Source organism: Macrobrachium nipponense, chromosome 14, assembly GCF_015104395.2.
Source record: "Macrobrachium nipponense isolate FS-2020 chromosome 14, ASM1510439v2, whole genome shotgun sequence".
NCBI classification, from domain to species: domain Eukaryota; kingdom Metazoa; phylum Arthropoda; class Malacostraca; order Decapoda; family Palaemonidae; genus Macrobrachium; species Macrobrachium nipponense.
The window spans coordinates 78,011,137-78,036,702 of record NC_087207.1 but is presented as its reverse complement, the minus strand read 5'-3'; the positions used below and the strand labels follow the sequence as shown (position 1 = coordinate 78,036,702).

The 25,566-nt window shown below is 35.7% G+C and overlaps 1 protein-coding gene across 1 annotated transcript in view; it reads right to left on the bottom strand.

Moving 5' to 3' along the window:
• LOC135226609 (hornerin-like) overlaps positions 1-25,566 on the bottom strand; it is a 519,588-nt gene that overhangs the window by 310,400 nt on the left and 183,622 nt on the right. The gene's annotated exons all lie outside the window — the stretch shown is intronic.

The following is a 25,566-nucleotide window of genomic DNA, read 5'->3' as shown; positions in this document are numbered from 1 at the left end:
AGAATTTTTAAGCCTTAATGAGTTACGACACAGTCATTTCAAAGCCCTTCCTAAATCCCGTGTTTACACCCAAATTGGTTACAACAGTCACATCAAAGCCCTTCATAAATCCAGTTTTTAAACCTTAATGGGTTACGACACAGTCATATCAAAGCCCTTCCTAAAGCCAGTTTGAAGCCTAAATTGGTTACGACAAATACGAGTCATATCAAAGCCATTCATAAAGCCAGCCTTTAAGCCTAAATTGCTTACGACACAGCAATATCAAAGCCCTTCCTAAAGCCAGTTTTTAAGCCTATATTAGTTACGACACAGTGATACCAAAGCCCTTCCTAAAGCCAGTTTTTAAGCCTAATTTGGCTACGACACAGTCATATCAAAGCCCTTCCTAAAGCCAGTTTTTAAGCCTATATTAGTTACGACACAGTCATACCAAAGCCCCCACCTATTTGCCTACGATTCCTAAGCAGTAAGCCTAATTTGGCTACGACACAGTCATATCAAAGCACATCCTAAAGCCAGTGTGAAGCCTAAATGGGTCGCGACACAGTATCCCCGACTAAACTGGTTAATCGAAAACGTTTCATGACAGTAAACAACAGGGACTGAGATCCGCCATCCATGATCTCTCCATTACCAGGATAGCATTGATCTTTTAACACTATTCATCTGCGCAGTGTATTCAGTTAAAATACCTCGAGGCTGCCTCTCAAATCCATTCACTTTTCCACAGAACACTGCGCTTTTAGATCATTTGTATGTATGAAAGGAAATAATGGGAAAGACTGTTTGATGGTGTATATGAATCTTTTTATATGAATGAGCGACTACGACACAGATTATCCACAAGCTGCAAATGAATGGTATAGAACAATGGGCTAATTGGTTGACTCTCGAGTTCCGCAGTACTTTATTAAAAGAAAATAAATAAATGAATAAATAAATAAGAACAAAAAAACAGGAGGAATTTAACCTCGATGTGGAAGTGTACTTTATTCACAATAAACACTACACTTTAAAAGAATAAAATGTTTGATTTGAATGCGAGCTAAAAAGTAATTGACAAGTAAACAGATTAAGACGGATGGGATTGATTTATTATCTATTATATCTCTCTCTCTCTCTCTCTCTCTCTCTCTCTCTCTCTCTCTCTCTCTCTCTCCATACTGTTGTTGAGATCCATCCCACAGTGGTATTCTCCTGTCCTCTTGGCATTAAGAAAATATACGTATCGCTTTTATCTCACTAAATGAATATATTAACAAATAAAGATGACCGTGCCAGACTCAAATATCAACAAATATACTCTTCGCCAGAGAGAGAGAGAGAGAGAGAGAGAGAGAGAGAGAGAGAGAGAGAGAGAGAGAGAGAGCTATAAATTAGACCGAGACAAGAGGATCATATTCGAAACACGAATTAGGGACACAGTCACGAAACCCCACAATTCATGAGATCCTGACAAATATCAGATAAATCCCATTCCTTTCATACAACCCCATTACAGGTAATAATAACTTCGGAAGATCTGGGAATTGTCGGAGCAATAGTAAATCACACTCGATTTATATACAGAGATTTGCTCTACAGGCTATTTTCATAAATGCATCGAAATATGTCGAGCAAAGAGTACCAAATCATCCCCCCCCCCCCACAAAAAAAAAAAAAAAAAAAAAAAAAAAAAAAAAAAAAAAAAAAACAGAAGGAAAATTATATTATCTCTCAAGTGTACCAATCAATCAATCTATTTCCGGGGTTCCTCAGGGGATGCATTGGACCCTCGATGATTTTTCGTGACAGAATGAATAAAATTCTTTAGCCTTGCCAAGCGAATTCATATTTTTTTTTATTTCACGTGACAGAATGATTAAAATTCTTGAGTCTTGCCAAGAGTACTAATTTTTTTTTTATTTGTTTTCATTTGGACAGCTATTATTAATCCTTTACCATACTTAGCCATTTTGTACGTGGTTCCCATGAGGTACAATTGCCGAAAAGTATTAAGCATAAATCCCTCAAAACTTTTTGACATTTTCAAGCCGCCCAGTTATATAACTTACAGAAAACTAACTTATTCTGACCTTTCTGCTCTGCTCTTTAAGATGTAAATAAACATGAACTTAAATTTAGATATGACAGAAGATGAACTTACTTTTCACAATTAGTAGTATTATCCTTCCAATTATTTATCCATGTCTGCTAAACGTATTGTAAGACAATAACAAGAAAACATCGTTATCGGGGTCCCATTAATCGGAACAGAATAAACAACCATCCATCAATAAATAAACATCTGTTTACAACTAAGGCTCGTTCAAGAAAAATTGACAGGAAGAAAGGCAACGAGAACCCGCACTCCCCCCAAAAAAAATCGATTGGTAAGAGGAAGGGATCGTAAAGAGGAGAGAGAGAGAGAGAGAGAGAGAGAGAAAACGATCGTTACGGGGTTTACGAATGGTGCCAAGCTATGACGAATAAAAAGATATATAACACTCACGAGAGGAAAGCGACAGTCACGAAGTTGCCATAGTTAGAGCAAAACAAAGCTTGATGATGACAATCGTCGTTGGATGAAAATCGGCGACGAGTAACGATCGTTAAGACCGAACGGCAGCGAGGAAGAGACAGAGAGTGCCACTCGCCTAGGTGGCACTCCTACTCCTGGAGGAACATTCGTTCTCCCGCGCCTCAAATGGCTTCCAAAGCCGCTCTGAGAGTTTCTGAAGCTTGGGGTTATGAAGGGATAAACTTTAGGCAGTGTAAAATGCTCCCTCTTCAGTACGCTCGTTTTATCTGGATCTGATTCCAGATTCCATTCCTCATGTTGAGAATGATTCTCTCTCTCTCTCTCTCTCTCTCTCTCTCTCTCTCTCTCTCTCTCTCTCTCTGTAGATACTTAAAAAGGTTAATGGTGATTTTTAACTTTGATAAATTCAAGGGATAATGATTTTTGAAGGGTAATTAAATATTTACAAGGAGGGCGATGAAGCTATGCGAAAAGCGAAAGTTTGATTATAAAGATGATGTTCAAGAGATCACGTTGATCTTTTAGGAAAATTGGTGATTTCCAAGAGAGTTTTTTATTTTTTACAAATGACTAATGGTTATCCGTTTCATATTTTTAGTACTGGATTCATATATATATATTTAAATATATAAATTATATATATATATATATATATATATATATATATATATATATATATATATAGAATATATAAAAAATTGCCATCGCTTGTTATCAATATTTGCTTCACTTCATACATACATATATATATATATAATATATATATATAACATCCAACATCGAGCCGTTTCGTCTACCGGCAGTTGGCTCTAGGGAAAAACAGCATGACGGCCACGGCCGCATTCACACACTCGTTTATATATACGATTTCTCGCTCTCCATTCACACAAATTTCTCTCCGCACCCTTTTCCAAAAGAGGATGCTCGCATTAATCACCTCCCTCTCCATTAGTCCTCCCTCTATACTTTTTCCCTCATCGGCGATGCCCCTACTTCGTACTTTTCCATCTTCCGTTTCTTCTTCTACTTCTTCTTCTTCTTCTTCTTCTTCTCGTCGGATTTTCAAGCGCGAGTCCGTTTTATACCTTTTTACAAATCATTCTATCAAGATGCATCCTTGAGGGCGGAGGGAGAATAAGAATGAAAACGGTTAAGACGACGGATAAGAGTGATGGAGAACATTATGCATGGTAATGTTGATGAGAGAGAGAGAGAGAGAGAGAGAGAGAGAGAGAGAGAGAGAGAGAGAGAGAGAGAGAACGTTGGTTTGGTGAGAAAAGTTGCGAATGCAATTATCCAAAAGAACGTTATGTTCGAGCGTGTGTGGGAGAGAGAGAGAGAGAGAGAGAGAGAGAGAGAGAGAGAGAGAGAGAGAGATTAGATTCGTCCGATTGTGATGTATTGAGAGAGAGAGAGAGAGACCTTACCTTACAGACCTTACAGTTCGTTCGGGTTGCCCCAGGTCCCTCAGTGTGAGGCGCCTCTAATGTCTACCAGAGAGTTGCTAGTACATCTTCCGGTATATTTTGCATCTTCCAATCTTGGATGGTCTGGGATGCAGTTTAGATATTTGTCGAGCTTATTCTTAAACACATCTACGCTCACTCCTGATATATTCCTCAGATGAGGCTGGCAACGCATTTGAATAGACGCTGCATTATCGATGCTTGGTGCGTAGTGGATTAATGTCCTGTGTGCTTTCCTTATTTTTCCTGGTATAGTTTTGGGCACTATTAATCTACCTCTGCTTGCTCTTTCTGATATTTTTAGTTCCATGATATTTTCTGTTATTCCTTCTATCTGTTTCCATGCCTGAATTATCATGTAGCGTTCTCTTCTCCTTTCTAGACTATATAATTTTAAGGATTGTAGTCTTTCCCAGTAGTCTAGGTCCTTAACTTCTTCTATTCTAGCTGTAAAGGACCTTTGTACACTCTCTATTTGTGCAATATCCTTTGATAGTGTGGGTACCCATATCATATTGCAATATTCAAGTGGACTACGAACATTATGTTTTTTTTATAAAGCATAATCTGTGTTTTCAGCTTTTCTTGTTTTGAAGTGCCGTAACAACATTCCCATTTTTGCTTTACATTTTGCCAATAGAATTGCTATTTGATCATTGCATAACATGTTCCTATTCATCATCACACCAAGTCTTTAACTGCTTCCTTATTTGTGATTGTCTCATTATTAGGTCCCCTATATGCATATAGCTTTCCTTCTCTGTCTCCATAATTTATTGATTCAAATTTATCAGAGTTAAATACCATCCTATTTACCTCTGCCCAATCATATACTTGTTAAGGTCTCTTTGTAGAGCGTGTCCTATCTTCATCACAAGTAATTTCTCTACTTATTCTTGTGTCATCAGCGAACTACTCACTACCACCGAATCCTTAACATTACTGTCTATGTCTTCAATCATAATAACAAACAATATTGCAGCTAGCACCGTACCTTGTGGCACACCGGATATTACCTTGGTTTCATCCGATTTCTCATCGTTTGCAATAACTATCTGTTTTTCTGTTGTGTAAACAAAAATTCTTTTTTAACCATCTTCCTATTTTATCTACGATATTGTGTTTTCTAATTTTCTTTGCTAATATATTATGGTCTACTTTGTCAAAAGCTTTTGCAAAGTCTAAATAAACCACATCTGTTTCATTTCCGCTTTTCATATTTTTGAATATGTTCTCACGGTGGACTAACAGTTGGGTTTGTGTACTTTTTCCGGGTACGAAACCGTGTTGTCCTATATTAAACAAATTATTTTTTTATTAAATGTTCATAATATTTTTCTTCATTACCCTTTCATACACTTTCATAATATGTGATGTTAGACTCACAGGCCTATAATTACTTGCCTCTAGTCGTTGATCCACTTTTGAAAGTAGGGGTGATATTTGCCTAATTTTGTTTTCGCATCATAAATCTTGCCTGTATCTACACTTTGTCTTAATAATATTGCAAGTGGCTTTGCGATAGAATGAACTACTTTCTTTAACAAAATAGCAGGACTCCATCCGGCCTGCAGCAGCTCCATTTTTAATTTCATTAATTGCCTGCACAATATCAGCTTCATTAATTTCTATGTCAGCTAAATATTCCACTATTTTTCTTCCCTTACTTCTATATCATTATCTTCATTATCTATTCTAGGGGTGAATTCTCTCTTATATCGTTCTGCCAGTATGTTGCAAATTTCCTTTTTTTTCATTCGTTAATCTCCCTTCAATTCTCAGAGGGCCTATTTTCTATTCTTCTTTTATTCATCTTCTTCGCATATGAGTATAATAGTTTGGGGTTTTGCTTGATATTTAATAGGGTTTTTTCTTCCAAGTCCCGTTTTTCATTTTCTTTTGATTGTATAATCTTTGTTCTGCATTTTCTATCTTACTTTTTAGTTCTATAACTTTCCATGCATTTTTTTCTTTTGCAAGACCTTTTTTCCACTTTCTGATTTTCTGGAACAAGATCCTTCTGTCTCTTGGTATGCATGAATGATGTTTACTTTTCTTCTTCGGTATATTTTTACCTTTTTCCACTATTTTCTCCAATATTTTATATAATATCTCCGTATTTACCCTTATGTCATCACTTACGAAAATGTTATCCCAATCTTTGTTTAATTCTTCATTAATTTCTGACCATTTTATATTTTTTACTGTAGAAGTTGCATTTTCCATATCCTTCCACTTTTTCATTTCTTGCTTATCTCTATTTTTCACTTGCTTTGGAATGAACTGTTAATTCTATGACATTATGGTCTGAAATACTCGCATTATAAACTATTATTTCTTTAACATAATTTCATCTCGTTCACAAATACTAGGTCTAAAGTATTTTTCCTTTCTGTTGGCAGGTGATTTGATTTGTTGAATGGTTGTATTCTAGTAGCATATCTAATGCTTTTCAAATTGCCTCTTATCTTCTGCACTACTCTATTATACTCCGCTTTCTTTTTTTAATTATGTATAAGTACAACCACAATCTCCTATTCGTTCTTTCCATTCTACGAAAAGGAAAGTTGAAGTCACCAGATAGGAGAATAGTCCAGTCCTTGTGATTTCTACATATATCATCCAATTTTTCAATTATTAAGTCAAACTCTTTAGTATTAGGAGGTCTATATATTACTATGTTCATCAATTTTTCAGATTCAAATTCTACCGCTATTAGTTCACATTCTGAGTTACTATATTTCTCTATATTTTTATTTTTCCTTGTTTTTTGTCTTTCCCCATAATTGCGGTTCCCCCTTGATTCCTATTTTTTTCTATCTGATCTATAAGTTTGGAACCCTTTTATTTGATCATCATTCCCAGTCTCTTGGGAATACCAGGTTTCACTTATATTCATTATATCTATTTTTCTTTTCATTTTGGGTTAGTTCTTCTAAGTACTCTATTTTTCTTTTGAGTTACTCGTAACTAAACCCTGCGCATTCATCACTATGATGGTTTGCGTGTTTTCTCCTTCATTTAATACTGGTAGTAATAAGGATTTTTCCCATGTCTCTTTCCTGTTCTGGTATGTTGTTCTTTTTTCATTTCCAGAAATTCTGACATTAAAAAATCCAACTTTTCCATAATATTTGATCTTCCTTCATCATAATTATTCATTTTGTGTCTGAATCTGCAATTTTTCTCCGTTTCTGCAATATCCTCATTGCATAATAAATACAGTTATTATCTCTTGAGTAGAATTTCGGAGCTGATGCTTTGAAATTTTTTGCTGACACCTCTGCATATCTCAATTGGTTGGTTTGCTTTTTCTCTTTTACCTGATATTCTTGATTTCTCTCTTATTTGTTTCTTTCTTATTTTGGATTTTTATTACTTGGTTGGTTATTTATTTGATTATGATTCATGGCTACAGGGTGCATATATTTGCATTTTTTGTCGAACGTACATCCTTTTCCTTCTTTTAGTTTTTGGATTTTTTACATATTTTTTGGATGCAGATCTCTGCAATCATCCCCATATCCATCTAAGTATGCACATTTACCATATATTTCATAGTTTTGACATATCTTAGGATGTTTGTAGTAACATCTTTCTCCCAATCTGCAATTCCCTCTTTTCAAAAGGTTGCAGATTTTGTCTTTCTTGTCTATTTTTTCCTCTTTCCCGTCATTGTGTAGATCTGGGTAGAGCCTCTTCGGGATTTGCTTTTCTGTTGTATATCGTAATTTAATTCTTCGTAGGTATGCTGCTTTATTGCCTCATATGTAGTATCAATGAGTATCTCTGCATCCATACTTTTATCTTGTTCTTTGTTTTCCTTATTTTTTTTTCTGTCATTTCATTTTTGTTTACTTCTCTTCCGTTTTCCTCTTCTTCTTTTTCTTCTTCTTCTTCCTCTTCTCTTCTTCTTCATCCTCAACTATTTGTACATTCAATCTTGATTTAATAACATTGTCTATCCATGATAGACATGTTGAACAAAAATTCTTGTATCTTTTTCTCAAATCTTGTATTACCTCAGCACACTGTGGATGGGTCGGAATGTTGCATGCAGCACACATTTTCTGATTAGGTTTTGTGGATTGACTATGCTATACCAAACCTTACACAGTTTGCATGCTTTTGGCATTCTTTTTCCTAATGCATCAATTAGGATATTCACAAGATTCACCTTATTCATTTTCTTTGTCGGAATATGTTGGTTTATGTATATTTTCTTTATGAGTCTCTTGACCACTTGGATTTTATTTGGAACTTCTTCAATTATTTTCAAGATGTTTTCATTAGATTTGTTCCAGTTTGAAGGATTATATCCTTCTAATATATCTATGAATGCTTTTGTATCTTTTTGGTTAGGACTGTTGCTGATTTCATAGATGAGAAATGCCAGTTCCCTTCCTGCTACCTCATCGTATTGCGAATCTGCTAAACACGCCAAATTACGCCACCTCTTCCCGCAGTTGGAACTTACTGCCATCTTGTTCTGATTTATAGTATTACACTTGATAAACTAACTTAGAAGACGCTTTATCCTACTATTTTCACACTAATCTTATCACCGATAGTTCACGAACACTTCTAGATATTTCTCAAATTCTAGTCGTATGTTAAACTTGTGATATCTGTTGATTAATCTGACTTCACGCGGGTACGTCTCACCAAGCAAGATGGCTACTACGAGAGAGTAGAGAGAAATGGGATTCGTCTGAAGAAAGGGATAGAAGCCTATGAAAGAGTGAGAGGAGTTGAAGGGAGATGGAGTTGGAGGAGGAGCAGAAAATGGACTTGGAGGAGGGGGAGTAGGAGGAGGAGGAGGAGGGGAGGTTGGAATAATTAGGTTGAGTATTGGAAACATGTCTAAGGACGCGTCGGGGAAGAATGGTTTCCGTACATCTTCCCTTCGTCTCTTCAGGTATCGCTTTTGTTAGTGGAGATGGCGCTCTCTCTCTCTCTCTCTCTCTCTCTCTCTCTCTCTCTCTCTCTCTCCCTCGGTCTTTGGCTTTATTCTTTTATCAGTCATTTTCATTTTTTATCGCTTCTAGTTCGTTAATATATCCATTTTCATTACTCTTTGGAGTAATTTTATCCATTTGCGTTTAACTCCTAAATTAATGTGATTTTTCTCTCTAGTTGCTTCATCTTTAGTATCCACCCTCACCAGGTTTCATTTTGTTTACCTATTAATATTATTTTTACCATTCATTATCTTTACCACTTTTCATGCTATTATTTCCTGTTGTATTTGGCACCGGCATTCTTTTTTTTTCTTTCTTTCGTTTCATTACATGTTCCCATTTTACTCTTTCTGTTAACTTCATCTTTTTGTTGCTGCTTCTATTTAGATTCGTAACTGTTGTTACTCTTACCTATTCACTCATACCACTGACGCTCACATATTCTCTGCTATTTAATTATAATAATTTTTATTGCTTTCGTTTTTTTACCATCTTTTCCTTGCAGTCTTTTATCTCATTAGAGTTATTTCTTTCCCTATCCCCTATCTCCATTGAATCTTTGTTCATTTTCCTGTGTTTATATCGTTAATTTTCCTGATCACTTTATAAATTCATTTTTCTTTTTACATTTTTTATCTTAAATCTTCCTATCTATATATCCATTTTAGTTTTCTGTAAAAGAAAACTATTGAGATTCCTTTGTCTGTCAGTCCGCACCTTTTCTATCCGCCCTCAGATCTTAAAAACTACTAAATTGCAGCTCTCTAGCCTCAGTAGTTTTTATTTTATTTAAGTTTAAGGTTAGCCAAGACGTTCCAGCCGCCGGCGCATCTTCACTTGACCACATCTGGGGAGCAACTGAGCGCTACCGGGTCGTGGCTGCGAGTTTCATACTGCAGTACATCGAGAGTTTCATACTTCGGCGCATTCTTTTACTTGTTTAAATTGTGTCGTCATCGTCAACCTCCATTATCCAGTTTTCCCCCGCTTGTCTTGTCTCGATCAGAAAATTCTCCGGTAATTTATTTCATATTTCTTCTCTCTCCTCTCTCTCTCTCTCTCTCTCTCTCTCTCTCTCTCTCTCCATAATTTAATTACCAATATTCTCGGTTATGGTAATTTTTCCTCCCTGAGCACTTACCTCCTTGACCGTTAGTTTATCTGTTTATTTCTGGCTTACTTATTCCTTCTATCCTGCATCGTATTTTTTTTTCAGTTTAATTGAGTTTCAATTTCAACTTGATCTTTAAATTTACAATCATAAAGAAAAAAAAAAACACCTTCCACTACACCACTTTACCCGGCTTTCATCTTGCGAAATGCGGAGAAGAAGAAGATGAAGTAGAAGGAGGAGGAGGAGGAGGAGGAGGAGGAGGAGGATGAGTAAGAGCACCGCCAAAAAGAAGAGGAAGAAAGGAACGCGTATCATAGACTAGACGGACAAGATTAAAATTGGGTTTTGCGAGGAGGCCGGCACAGAGATGAAAGGATCCCCGGCGGGAATCATGACGTTGGCAGAGGACTCCTTTGGTGTGGACACGATCATCCTTAATGCTGTGGTTCCTGCAACGGTGGAGGGGGTTCCTTCGTCTCTTTCAATATCACGTGTTCTCGTTTCTGCGTTGATGGGATTCGACCCTTTGTTGTAAAGTGGGGAAACAGTGGTGGTACCAATACAAAACAGGAGTGGCAGGTGAAAAAATAGAAGTGGTAGGAGGAAAAAGCATTTTGTTCGAATCTAATCCTCCCGTTCCCAAATTCCAACAATGATAATCGAATCTTATCCTTCCGTTCCAAAATTCCATGAACAATAATCGAATCTAATCCTCCAATTCCAAAATTCCATGGATAATAATCCAAAAAATCCTCCCGTTCCAAGATTCCACGAAATATAATCGAATTTAAACCTCCCATTCCAAAATCCCAACTATTATAATCGAATCTAATACTAACATTCCAAAATTCCAACAATGATAATCGAATCTAATCCAACCATCCCAAAATTCCAACCAGGATAATCGAATCTAATCCTCCCATTCCAAAATTCCAACAATGATAATTGAAACTAATCCTCCCATTCACAAATTCCACGAATAATAATCGAATTTAATTCCTCCTGTTTCAAAAATGATAATCTTTCTAATCCTACCGTTCCAAAATTCCACGAAATATAATTGAGTCTAATCTTCTCTCTTCCAAAATTCCAAGAACGATAATCGAAGCTAATCCTCCCTTTCCAAAATTCCAACAGTGATAATCGAATCTAATGCTCCTGTTCCAAAATTCCAACAATGATAATCGAATCTAATACTAACATTCCAAAATTCCAACAGTGATAATCGAATCTAATGCTCCCGTTCCAAAATTCCAACAATGATAATCGAATCTAATACTAACATTCTAAAATTCCAACAGTGATAATCGAATCTAATGCGCCTGTTCCAAAATTCCAACAATGATAATCGAATCTAATACTAACATTCCAAAATTCCAGCAAAGATAATGGAATCTAATCCTCCCATTCCAAAATTCCACGAATAATAATCGAATCTAATACTTCTGTTCCAAAACTGATAATGGAATCTAAGCCTCCAATTCCAAAATTCTTAGAATGATAATCGAATATAATCTTCCCGTTTCAAAAATGATAATCGAATCTAATCCTCCCATTCCAAAATTCCACGAAATATAATCGAATCTAATCCTCCCATTCCAAAATTCCAAAAATTATAATCATATCTAATCCTACTGTTCCAAAAATGATAATCGAACCTAATCCTCCCATTCCAAAATTCCACAAATAATAATCGAGACTAATCCTCCCGTTACATAAATGATAATCGAATCTAATCCTACCGTTCCAAAATTCCACGAAATATAATCGAATCTAATCCTCCCTCTTCCAAAATTCCTAGAACGATAATAGAATCTAATCCTCCCGTTCCAAAATTCCAAGAACGATAATAGAATCTAATCCTTCCGTTCCAAAATTCCAAGAACGATAATAGAATCTAATCCTCCCGTTCCATAATTCCAAGAACGATAATAGAATCTAATCCTCCCGTTCCATAATTCCAAGAACGATAATAGAATCTAATCCTCCCGTTCCATAATTCCAAGAACGATAATAGAATCTATTCCTCCCATTCCAAAATTCCAAGAACGATAATAGAATCTAATCCTCCCGTTCAATAATTCCAAGAACGATAATAGAATCTAATCCTCCCGTTCCAAAATTCCAAGAACAATAATAGAATCTAAGCCTCCCGTTCAATAATTCCAAGAACGATAATAGAATCCAATCCTCCCGTTCAATAATTCCAAGAACGATAATAGAATCTAATCCTCCCGTACCAAAATTCCAAGAACGATAATAGAATCTAATCCTCCCATTCCAAAATTCCAAGAACGATAGTAGAATCTAATCCTCCCGTTCCAAAATTCCACGAATCATAATCGAATCTAATCCTCCCGTTCCATAATTCCACGAATAATAATAATCGAACCTAATCCTGCCGTTCCAGTCATCCGGTCCAAATTCCATTAGCGCTAACGCAATGCAGTTTCTTACACCCAGAACACCAGAAGTGCTCATCAACATTTCATTACAGTCACAATGAGGTAACGCGAAGCGCTGGCCGCTCTTTCCCAGACGCCAGGCGTTGCGAGACTGGAAGCGAGACTGGAAGCACATCAAAGGGACACAATGCCACTCACGTAATGGATCCCGAGACTGTAAAACATCTTCAACATCAACAACATCAAAGCCTGCAACATGGCATCGCGCCGATGCATTGTGTAAGCTCTGATGAAAGCGGGGGAATTACTCAGACGCCTAATTTTGAGGAGGGCCCTTGGCTTACCGGGGGATGTGTTTGAAAAGAGGGGTTTTGGGGGGATGGGGGGACTGATGGAGGGCGGTGGGGTATATACTAGGTAGCGTTCGTCAAGATGTTTTCATGTAGGATTCAGGATTCGCCCGCGTGGAATTTGCAAAGATTCCTTCACGGAATCGCCTGCACGGTTATGCTCTAAAATGCACTTACCTGTGCCCAGAAGTTTTTGCATATTTCCAGAAGTGAGTTCTTCTACACAAATATAAATATGTATCAATTATTTTATGACTTTATATGTATACAAAGGACGAGCGAGTTACGTGCTCGCCTACCATTCAGTAGTCGCGAATTCGATTCCCCGCTCTACCAACGTGTTACCAGAGGAATTTATTTCCTGTGATTACAAATACATTTCTCGATATAACGTGGTTCGGATCCGACAATAAGCTGTAGGTCCCATTGCTAGTTATACCAATTGGAGCCACGTAGAAATATCTGATCCTTCGAGCCAGCCCTAGGAGAGCTGTCAATCAGCTCGGTGGTCTTGTTAAACTAAAATATACTTAACTTATACAAAAATATATGCAAAAAGCAAGCACATACCCACATACCCACACGGATGCATGGGCAGATACATTCATACATACACAGATATATATATATATATATATATATATATATATATATATATATATATAGATATATATATATATATATAGAGAGAGAGAGAGAGAGAGAGAGAGAGAGAGAGAGAGAGAGAGAGAGATAACTTCATCTCTCTACCTATTTAATCGCAACCTTTTATTTCTGATTTTCTTGCACTCTATCTCTTTCCCTACCTACTACAGTCGAGTGTGTCCTCCGCCTTCATCCCAGCTAATCTCGTTATGGACTCCTTTATATAAAGCTGTATCCAGATTGGCCTTCAATCAGTTGCCCTTTTCAATCTGGCCCTGATAGATTACATCCAGACCCCCGTCGACCTATTACGGTCTAGAATTCCAATCCGCGTCGCGTTTTATGGGGCCATCATCCATAGCCAATTTCCAGCCCAAGGTGAAAAAAGAACATAAAAAGCACGAAAAACCACTCACAGGAAGATATTCCGATTCTACTAAAGTGTGTACGTGTGTATGTGTGTGTGTGTATATATATATATATATATATATATATATATATATATATATATATATATATATTATATATATGTATATATATATATGTGTATATATAAGTATATATATAAATATATACGTATATATATATATATATATATATATATATATATATATATATATATATATATGTGGTAATTTACATACACGAGATGCACGTTGAAGCCCTCAGTTTCAGATATCACCAAACAAATTTAAGTACAATATTTTTTTCACTTATTGTAAAATTCAAGAACACACAAGACCGCGCACGGAACCAGCATCTGCCCACTCCCTAGTAATTAACAATTCAGTATGGCAGATTTTGCTACTTCGCCTCCTCAACACCCCCCCACCCCACACACACACACAAAAAACTCCGTCTCTCCTACAGCTAAATAAACCCCCATTGTCATCTTTTTCCACACCTGCAGCTGTCGCTCATATCTCTTTTCCAACCAAACCGTCAACACCCGAGAAAGCTGACGCCGAGATGCGAAAACAAGAGACAAAGACAAGGAGAAATAAGAAGGCTGGAGAAGAGAGTCTGAGAGTCATTCCTATAGCAGACGTAGTCCTGTTCACACTGGGGGAAAATTTCCTGGGTCACTCCCAACCCCCTCTTACTGTCCAGGGTCGAGTCTTCTCTCTCTCTCCCCCCTAAGCCCATTACCCCGTGCCCGGCTCTCTACTTTCAAGACTCCGATTGTCAAAGAACAAGAATTAAGAGAACGCAAAAAGTTGTGTAACACAGCTCACGTGTTCCACTGTGCCAGAGTAGCAACCTTCCATTCCAAGTCCCAAGGTGAAAGAATGAAGAGCTGCTGCTAACAATTATTTTATGATTGGGGATAATTAAACAAGAATTTTATTACTTTAAATTCCGGGTTCTTTATGTTCTTCATAAAGGGATTTACATTTTCTGAGGTTTTCATAGTGGCACTACTTGATCTGTTGATTAACGAACCTCAGTGCCAAGGAGATAGTGCCATCAGCTCCTGTGTAAATGTCTTCTGAGTTAAATAATAGTTAAATGTAACATTGCATTTCCCTTAAACCCATCATTTTTAATACCCTTTTACTCCAGTTTCACTTTTGTTACCTGTGTGGCACCCACTCTTGTCAGATGCCAGTTAATTCTAGAGTAAATGATAAACCTCTCGCAGCCACGTATGTAACAATAGTATATATATATATATATATATATATATATATATATATATATATATATATATATGTATATATATATATAGTATGATATATATATATATATATATATAGATATATATATATATATATATACCTGTCGCAGCCACGAATGTAAATATATATATATATATATATATATATATATATATATATATATATATACTATATATATATATATATATATATATATATATATATATATATATATATATATATATATACTTGTTGCAGCCACGAATGTAAATATATATATATATATATATATATATATATATATATATATATATATATATATATATACCTGTCGCAGCCACGAATGTAAATATTATATATATATATATATATATATATATATATATATATATATATATATATATTTATAATATATAATATATAAACAAATACATAAATGCACACACATATATATTATATAATATATATATATATATATACATATATATATATATATATATATATATATATATATATATGTATATATATATATATAATAAATATATAAATATAAATAAATATATAAATACGCATACATGTATATATATATATATATATATATATATATATATATATATATATATATATATATATATATATAAACGAAAATGAATACAACTGAAGCATGGAAATGGTGGCCGCTCAAGACAGCAAACAAAGAGCTCGGCGGCAATTTCATGAAATGCCAAAAATTCAGAAATTTAGGGCATAGCCGAAGTCGCCTTCACCTCAAGCAACGTCAGTCCCGCGAGGCAATTTCAGGACATTCTTCTTGCAGGCACAATCCCAGGAGAGTAGATTTGGCGAGCTTTCTTGACTAATCGAGGGCAAATAATGGAAAGCGCAAGCAAACATGAACGAAAGCATTGCTTGAGCATTCATCTAACAGCCTCCATCGGGCAAAATTCTTCAGGTTTCTTTGCACAGTCAACAAGAATCGGTTACGAAATGATATGCACAACCAAGGGTCTATTTTCGCTCACTCGGGGAGTAAGCCTACAAACTACTTTGTTGTTATTAATGTTGTTCTCGCTGTTGTTGTTCTTGTTGGGGTGTAGGAAATCCTATAGAAAAGTATAAAGAGGTCTGAAAAAGGTGTCTCCCGTTGAGTTAAAGCTACAGGAATTTTAGGATAGGATATCTATGATTTATTTATTAGAATGAAAATGTAGAAAATAAATAATCTTCATGTTAAACAGTACAGAAAAATTACTTCTAATAAAACATAGCGTATAAATTCTAATTATCGTTGGTGAAACAACGCGCTGTTTGACCGTAGATTTTAGTGCACGCCCCGAGTAAGCTGGTGGTCAGATAACGCCTTGTTCCTAGAAATTCATATTTTTATTCCCATCAGGATGTTTTGAAGGATATCGTCAATTTTCGCCGCTCTAAATTTTATCTACTATATTCCCATAAGTATAACTCCATAGTAATTCGTAGATTTTTGCTACTCTGAATAATCACTTTTAATCCTAGAAGTATATTTCCACGAATTTTCGTTTATTATTATCATTTGCATTTAAAGTTCTGCGCCCAAACGTTTGAGCGCGGTTAAGACGATAAGAGCGAAAATCTCCTTTATAAACACAAGTTCATTGAACTTTTTATTTTTATTACATTGACCATATTTTCCGGTATATCATCGATATCAATATATCTATATTCCTGTAGGTATATCTCCATGTGAATTCATAGATCTTTGTTGTTCTGTCTCAAAGTGAATTCATAGATCTTTGTTATTCTATCTCACAGTGAATTCATCATAGATCTTTGTTGTTCTATCTCACAGTGAATTCATCATAGATCTTTGTTGTTCTATCTCACAGTGAATTCACCATAGATCTTTGTTGTTCTCTCTCCGGGCGAATTCCCAGATTTTTGTTGCTATAAATAACCATTGGTAATCGTACAAGTATATTTTCCAGACTTTTTGTTTCTCATTATTATTTACGTTCAGTCTCCTCCCCCAATCATAAGAGAAAGGTTAAAATGATCATAGGAATCCCCTTTTCAATAACAAAATCAAGAGCAATGGGTAACATATTATATATAAGAGCAAATGGGAAAAACGTCCGAAAAATTGAGGAGGGAGAAGACGCTTGGAAGTTTGATTAAAGTCTTTGTAAAGTTTGATCATTGTCATTCATAACACCCCAGGAAAGGCTGCCTTGCAGTTTAATGAGAGAGAGAGAGAGAGAGATAATTTATCTCATTAAGAGTTTAAGAGAAGGAGTAACTGTAAATAGGAGAGAGAGAGAGAGAGAGAGAGAGAGAGAGAGAGAGAGAGAGAGAGAGAGAGAGAGAGAGAGAGAGAGATTTTATTAAGAATTTAAGAGAGGGGTAAATTATAAACACTAGATTTAATGAGAGAGAGAGAGAGACAGAGAGAGAGAGAGAGAGAGAGAGAGAGAGGGAGAGAGAGAGAGAGAGAGAGAGAGAGAGAGGAGTTACAAGGATTAGGATGTCTCAAAGACTTATTAGTCCATCCGAGGAGACATCTTGTGATCACTTATCTCTAGGAGCAGGTTTTACTGTGCATTCACAGTGACCTAATGATTCTGTCTAGCTTTCTTTTAAACTCTTGTCCACTGTTGCAGTTTGCAACTTCTGGTGGCAGTTTATTCCACGTGTCACATATCTTGTATGTAAAGAAGTTCCCACAATGGGATGAGTTGTATCTCTTCAGTTCTAGTTGCCATCCATTATTTCTTGTCTGGTTTTCGTTTAATGTAAATAGGTTACTGTCTACTTTTGTTGTTTTGCCTTTCAGTATTTTGAATGTTTCTATTAGTTGTCCTCGCAACCGTCGCGTTTCTAATCTCTAGTCGTCTTTGGTAACTTATTTACCTGATGGATGAAATTAACTTTGTGGGTCTTGCTTGTGCCCTTTCTAATCTATTTATGTCCTTTCTTAGTGTTGGTGACCAAAACTGTATACTGCACATTCAAGATGAGGTCTAATTTGGAAGTGTAGAACTGCAGCACCGTTTCCTAGTTTCTGTATTTGAACTGCCTCTCTATGTATCCCACTAGTTTCGGTGCCTTCTTTTCAGCTTTTATGCGCTGTTTTGTGGATTTTAAGTCCTTGGTAATAATGACTCCAAGGTCTTCTTCTTGTTCTACACTATTTATGTCATTCCCAAGCAGCATGTAGTTGGAATGAGGGTTGCTTGTTCCTATTTGTAACACTTTACACTTGTCCAAGTTAAGAGTCCTTTAACAGCTTTTTGACCCCTCCTATTTTCTTTAAACAATTTCTTAGACTTTCCACTGCATCTGGGTCTGCTGCATTTACACTTAGTTTGGTGTCATCTGCAAATTTGGCTATCCTGCTAGTTAAGCCTACATCAATGTCATTAATGTAAATTAAAAACAAGAGAGAGCCAAGGACAGAACCCTGAGGAACGCCGCTTGTTACATCTGCCCATTCTGATTCTTCACCATTTAACACGACTCTCTGTTTTCTATAAGTTAGCCAGTCTTCGATCCAGTCTCCTATTTCTCCTACAATTCCTAAAGCTCTAACTTTTGTCATTAGTTTCTTGTGTGTAACTTTGTCAAAGGCCTTTTGGAAACATAAGTAGAGTATATCTGTTGCTCTACTACTGTCGTAATTACCAAGCATGTTATGAAAACACTCCAATAGGTTTGACAGGCAGGACCTGTTTCGTATGAAACCGTGTTGACTGTTTAACGGCAAGTTGTTTCAATCAATGTGATCCACAATTTGAACTGCAATTACTGACTCAAAAATCTTACAAATGACCGACGTTAGACAGATTGGTCTATAATTTCCCGGCTCTTTTCCTTATTAAGAGTTTAAGAGGGAGGAATTCTAAAGATACCTAAATAAATGTGTGTGTGTGTGTGTGTGTGTGTGAGAGAGAGAGAGAGAGAGAGAGAGGAGAGAGAGAGAGAGAGAGAGAGAGAGAGAAATCTTACACCTATCTAGTCACGGAGCTCACAGACTTAGTATATCAGCCAATCATACATCTTGTGTTAGGATAACCAAGGTAGACTTTGCCATGAATATTCCCTGACAGTTAATTACTTTTGTGTCTAATATATATATATATATATATAAGATATATATATACATATATATATATATATATATATATATATATATAGAGATATATATATATTATCTATATATATATATTTATATAATATATATATATATATTAATATATAGATATATATATATATATGGATATGGGAAGCGTTGCTATCAACCAACATACAACAAGGAGCTGAAGGAGACGTCATGTATTAGTAATTATCCATTTATTAAACATGCTGACGTTTCGAGGATGCAGCCTCATTTTCAAAGCTGAAAAACGTAATTAAAATATATAAAAATATCACAAAGACTTAAGAATTAAGAAATTTACAAATTAGAAAATATTTAAACTTTAAACAAAAATTAAAAAATTAAAAAACTAATATGCAACAGACAGAATGAAAGAAACAGACCGCTACCTGATTTTGCTACTATTTTTAGATTAGAAGATCGTATCAATAGGTTCCTAAAAAGTTTATTTGACAATAAGATAATTGACAACGACACTTATCAGAATTTGATGAGTACTGGTGGCTCTTATGGAACAATGTATGGTTTACCCAAGGTGCATAAGGACGGTGTCCCTATTAGACCAATTCTTGCTTCCTACGAAACCCCTAATTATAAGATGGCTAAGTTTTTAGTGCCCTTATTAAATGATTTTTCTATGAATAATTATTCAGTCAAAAATTCCGAACAATTTAGGGACAACGTTCTTATGCAAGATTCTGATTTATTTATGGTAAGCTTGGATGTAGAGTCTCTTTTTACCAATGTCCCTGTGGAAGAGACAATACAAATAATCGTAGACAAAATTTTTACCCAACGAGATATTTTATTTCACGGTTTTAATTATGATAATTTTAAGAAAATGTTGCAACTGGCAGTGCAGGACACTGCCTTTATTTTTAATAATACAGCTTACACTCAGGTTGAAGGTATGGCCATGGGCAGTCCTCTTGGCCCAGTTTTTTCTAACATCTTTATGTGCCATCTAGAGGAACAGTTGCTGGATAACTGTCCCCTCTCTTTTCTGCCGTTATTTTACAAACGATACGTAGACGACACCTTCTTACTTTTTAGAAATAAAGAGCAAGCCGATCAGTTTCTTGAATACTCCAATCTAGCCCATCCCAACATTAAGTTCACGATTGATTAAGAAGAAAAACAATAAACTTGCATTTTTGGATATACTTGTGTCCCGTAACGAACAGGGCTTCTGTACTTCTATTTTTAGAAAACAAACATTTACTGGCTTAGGTACAAATTTTTATAGCAGTTGTCATTTTAATTTTAAATTAAACTCCTTAAGTAATCTCTTCCACAGGGCCTATACTTTATCTTCCACTTGTTTTGGTTTCCACCAAGAAATCTAATTTCTCCAGAAGTATTTTTTAGAAAATTGCTACCCATCCAAGCTTTTTTTTAAACAATTGTATAATTTTCTTAATCGTAAGTTTGTTCCTGTTTTTAATATTCCTACTGTACCCAAGTTGGCATTTTACTTCAGTGTTCCTTTATTCATGATAAGTCCTTTTATGTTCAGTTAAATGACCTTATTCACCGACACCTTCCGGCAGTTAACAGTAGAGTTATACCCAAGAACCCGTTAACCATTGCTTCTCTTTTTAAACATAAAGACAAACTATGCTCCTTGATGACTTCCAATGTAGTTTATTTATATTCTTGCCCCAAATGTAAGGTGGGGAAATATGTGGGGGCTTCTCGTCGCCTACTAAAAGTCAGAATTGATTGTCATCGGGGAGTTAGTTACAGAACAGGCAATAAATTAACTAATCCTGAATTTTCTAATGTACGTGATCATGCCGAAAAATGTAAACAACATATTGAATATAAACATTTTAAAATTCTCTCCAGAGCCACCTCACCTCAACAATTAGCAATAACTGAATCGTTATATATTAAGAAGCTTGTTCCTTCTTTAAACAATCAAACTACCTCCACAACACTGTGCCTGTCTTGAGTGTGCCCCAGTCTCTGTTTTTTATGTCATTAGGTCCTTGGTTCCCGTCCTGAAAGGTAGCGGTCTGTTTCTTTCATTCTGTCTGTTGCATATTAGTTTTTTAATTTTTAATTTTTGTTTAAAGTTTAAATATTTTTTTAATCTGTAAATTTCTTAATTCTTAAGTCTTTGTGATATTTTTATATATTTTAATAAGGTTTTCAGCTTTGAAAATGAGGCTGCGTCCTCGAAACGTTAGCATGTTTAATAAATGGACAATTACTAGTACATGAAGTCTCCTTCAGCTCCTTGTTGTATGTATATATATATATATATATATATATATATATATATATATATATATATATATATATATATATATATATATATATACACACACACATATATATATATATTAGATATATATATATATATATATATATATATATATACGTGTGTGTGTGTGCGTGTGTGCGTGTATACTGTGAACTAATTGTTACGCAACACACATAACCACCATAAAACCAAAGAAGGCCTTTATTTAACATAGGTAAATGTTTTTCTTCAGAGCCGATTCAGGGTCTCCTAGAAGTTTATAAGACGTTAATGAGACGTAGCTTTGTTTTCGAAGATTAAACGCAAACCACCTTAACTACCCGCTAAGATGAAAAAGTTGACCAAAGAAAAATGCAACATGGTTAACGCTCGCGTAAATGGCATATTCTTAAAGGCGACACAATATGCATTAATTACTTAGGTAACAATATTCGAAAAATTGTAAATCTGGCAGAGTTTTTCGAAAACGTCACTGACACATTATAAAAGATACAAGTAAAATTGAGAGAGAGAGAGAGAGAGAGAGAGAGAGAGAGAGATTAACATTCATTTTAAGTGGACTCTAGGAAGAGAAATTCGAAAATGTTAAATCTAATGAGAGAAAGAAAGAAATCTGTATTGAAAATTAGGAAAAGATCTGGGCAAAACAGATACGGACGACAAACACCAGACCCCCTAAAAAAAAAAAAAAAAAAAAAAAAAAAAAAAAAAAAAAAAAAAAAAAAAAAACTTTTCTCCGTATTTAGGAACATTCGCAAACACGTACCGTCCACACATTCACGACACAACGCCGGCGAGAAAGTCTCCAAACCGTCAGGAGGCAATAAAGCGCACGGGCAGGTACAGCTCGGTCCCTGTTTACATTATATAGACCTCGTCTGCGACCTTTATGCGGCCGTGACTCACATCAGATTATTCAGCAAACACAAGGGACACAGGCAAACATCGAGGTAAACAAGGGAACTAAAAACTCCTGGACCAAACTTCTAACTTTTCCCTCATTTTGCCATGAAATGATTTGCCGTTTCGTGAACAGGCAGGGAAGGAAGGCATACACAGACACGTGAAGGGCGCGGATTAAAGGAACTCTCTGGAAGGATGGAACAGAACCTAAATCAGACATCAAGACAGGACTTGAAGGAACTCTCTGGAAAGATGGAACAGAACATAAATCAGACATCAAGACAGGACTTGAAGGAACTCTGGAAAGATGGAACAGAACATAAATCAGACATCAAGACAGGGCTTGAAGGAACTCTCTGGAAAGATGGAACAGAACATAAATCAGGCATATCAAGACACGCGAAGGACGCGTATTGAAGGAACTCTCTGGAAAGATTGAACCCAAAACAGACGTATCACATATTTTCCAATCAAATATCACCTTTCGCCAGTCTTAAGAATAGAATTTGTATTTTTTTTACATTGAAAAATATTGAAAACGTCAGCTGCATATTTCAAAGACAGATTTTTTTCTACTAATCAAATATTCTCGATTTAAATATCATATTTCGCCAGTATTGAGAATAAAATTTATATTTCTTATATTGAACATTATTGAAAACGTTCAGCAATTTCATATTTCAAAGAAGCATTTTTTTCTCTTTTTTTTTTATCGAAGACAGAACCATGTTAGCGAATTGAGGAAGTGGGAAGGCGTTCATTAGGGACACAAGTCAACAATTCAGCAGCTTGTATGAATAATGAAAACCATCCTTTAGAAAATGCAGAATACGAATGACGTTATTCTATTTTACATCTTTTCAAGGAGGAGAGAATTAAAAGTAGAGATAGCAGTAGCAATATAATTTAGTGCCAATAATGACAGTAACAAAGGTTACAATGCCGCAGACATCATATCTGTCAATGCTTAGAACAACAGCAGTCACAATAACAGATTCACAGTAATAAATGGTAATAATGCTAGTGGAAAATGGTAGTAATAATTAATACTTCAACACTCCCAACAGTATTGAAACGAAAATAATGAAACTAATAGTGACAAAAACAGAGAAAATCAAAGCTTTAAGGACCACTACACAACCCACAAAATCTTCAACAATCACACCAATATTGAAAAGGAAATAATTACAGCAATGGTGAAAAAAGGAGAGAGAGAGAGAGAGAGAGAGAGAGAGAGAGAGAGAGAGAGAGAGAGAGAGTAAAATCAAAGCTCAATGACCACTACAAAATTCACAAAAACTTCAAACAGTCACACCAACATTGAAAAGAAAATATTGAAAGCAATATATATATATATATATATATATATATATATATATATATATATATATATAGACATATAAAAGAGAGATTAAATTCAAAGCTTCAAAGACAACGACAAAATTCACCGACCAAGTTGGCGTCGCAACAGCGGTGGCCAATGCTACCATCAAAGGCCCAGCAGGAAAAGTAGGAAGTGGAATTGACGGAAATAGCGCAACGAAAGCTCTCGAATAAAGTGGATGTACTGAATGTCTCCCCCCGGCGACAAATGCGGGGAATAGAGACTGAATACTCTTTAGGAAGAATGGAAAAATATATGTCCTTTGTCCGCCCCGAGTGGGGGCGCAGGGTAGGTAGGTGGAACGGGAGGGTAGGTGAGACATCTACCCTCCCCTGCAAACCGGTTGGTCCGCCCATGGTGAAGCGGGGTAGGTAGGGGATCGAGAGGGAGACAGGCGCCCCGGGTTCCAGCACGCGTACCACGCCAACAAGCTCGTAAGGAAAATAAACGTCACCAGCATTTCATAAATGAATAAATAAGTCTGGTAACACTTATTCAGAAAAGTCACCTGTTATAATAAATAAAACAATTGGCAGAAGTGTAATAAATGATAAAAAACCGCTACCTGGTATAAACTATATATAGGTATTGTGTGTGTGTGTGTGTGTGTTTGTATGAAGACGGGAAATAACATGAAAGCAAAGTGCGTTCATCAGTAACTATAAACGTTCGTTAAAATGTCAGACGCTCTAAATCTTACATTAAAAAAAATAAAATTTTATAACGAAAGAAATATAAGAGAATGACAACGGAGATCAGAGTAAATAGTAGAATACAAAGTAATATTTCAGCTGACAAGATGGTGAAGGTATAAAGAAAGCATGAGCAACTGGCCTGGATAAGGCAAAGAGAGGAAAAATGGCAGATCATCTTCGGAATTACTACGAAAGAGGAAAGGCGGCTGTTAGTCAAACTTCATTTTGAGGAAAAAAGAAATAAATAAATAAGGAAATAAATAAATAAATAAGAAATAAAAAAAATAAATAAATAATTATTTTAAAAAATTGGTATTTAAAAGCCACGACGCAACACCTGAACAATTTCTGTTGTAAATAAAATATCAGAAAAAGGAATAAACCTAATATCCTCACGGACATTTATCAAGTAAAACATAATATAAGGAAAGCTCAACAGTGGATTCTAACAGCGTAAAGTCGTTATGGGCCAGGACTCCTCATATGGAAAACAAGAATAAAGTATCGGAAAAATGAATCACCAAAACAACAGCAACAACAAAAGTAATGCGAAACGCCGAAAAAAAAAAAACAACATAGCATCGATGAAGCAATAAAGGCGTCGTGAGGGAAAAAGATGACCTCAAATTCAGTGGTAACCTGTCACACGTCCCCTGGAGGATCATATGCTGACACACGTACACGTACACACACACACACACACACGCGTAAATGTACAGCCATTTTCCCCAATCTCCACGCTCCCCCACCCTCCCATTACATCCCCCCCCCTCCCCCCATTACATTCCCCCCTCCCATTACATCCCCCCCTCCCGTCACCAAAGGTATTGACATGAGTACTCTATAAATCAGCTATATCTATGTTTGTATGTCTGCGTGGCTGCTACCTATTACCATTCAGGCTGAGTTGTGTTCAGAAGACCCATATTGCATGCAATTTATGTTTTCAGTGAGCTTAAGTTCTGAGCAATTTTTTTATTATTATAATACCAACTCTCGTTTGATTGCATGTCACTTTACTGGCGATGCTTCGTAATTCAAGGAAATTCTGCTCTCC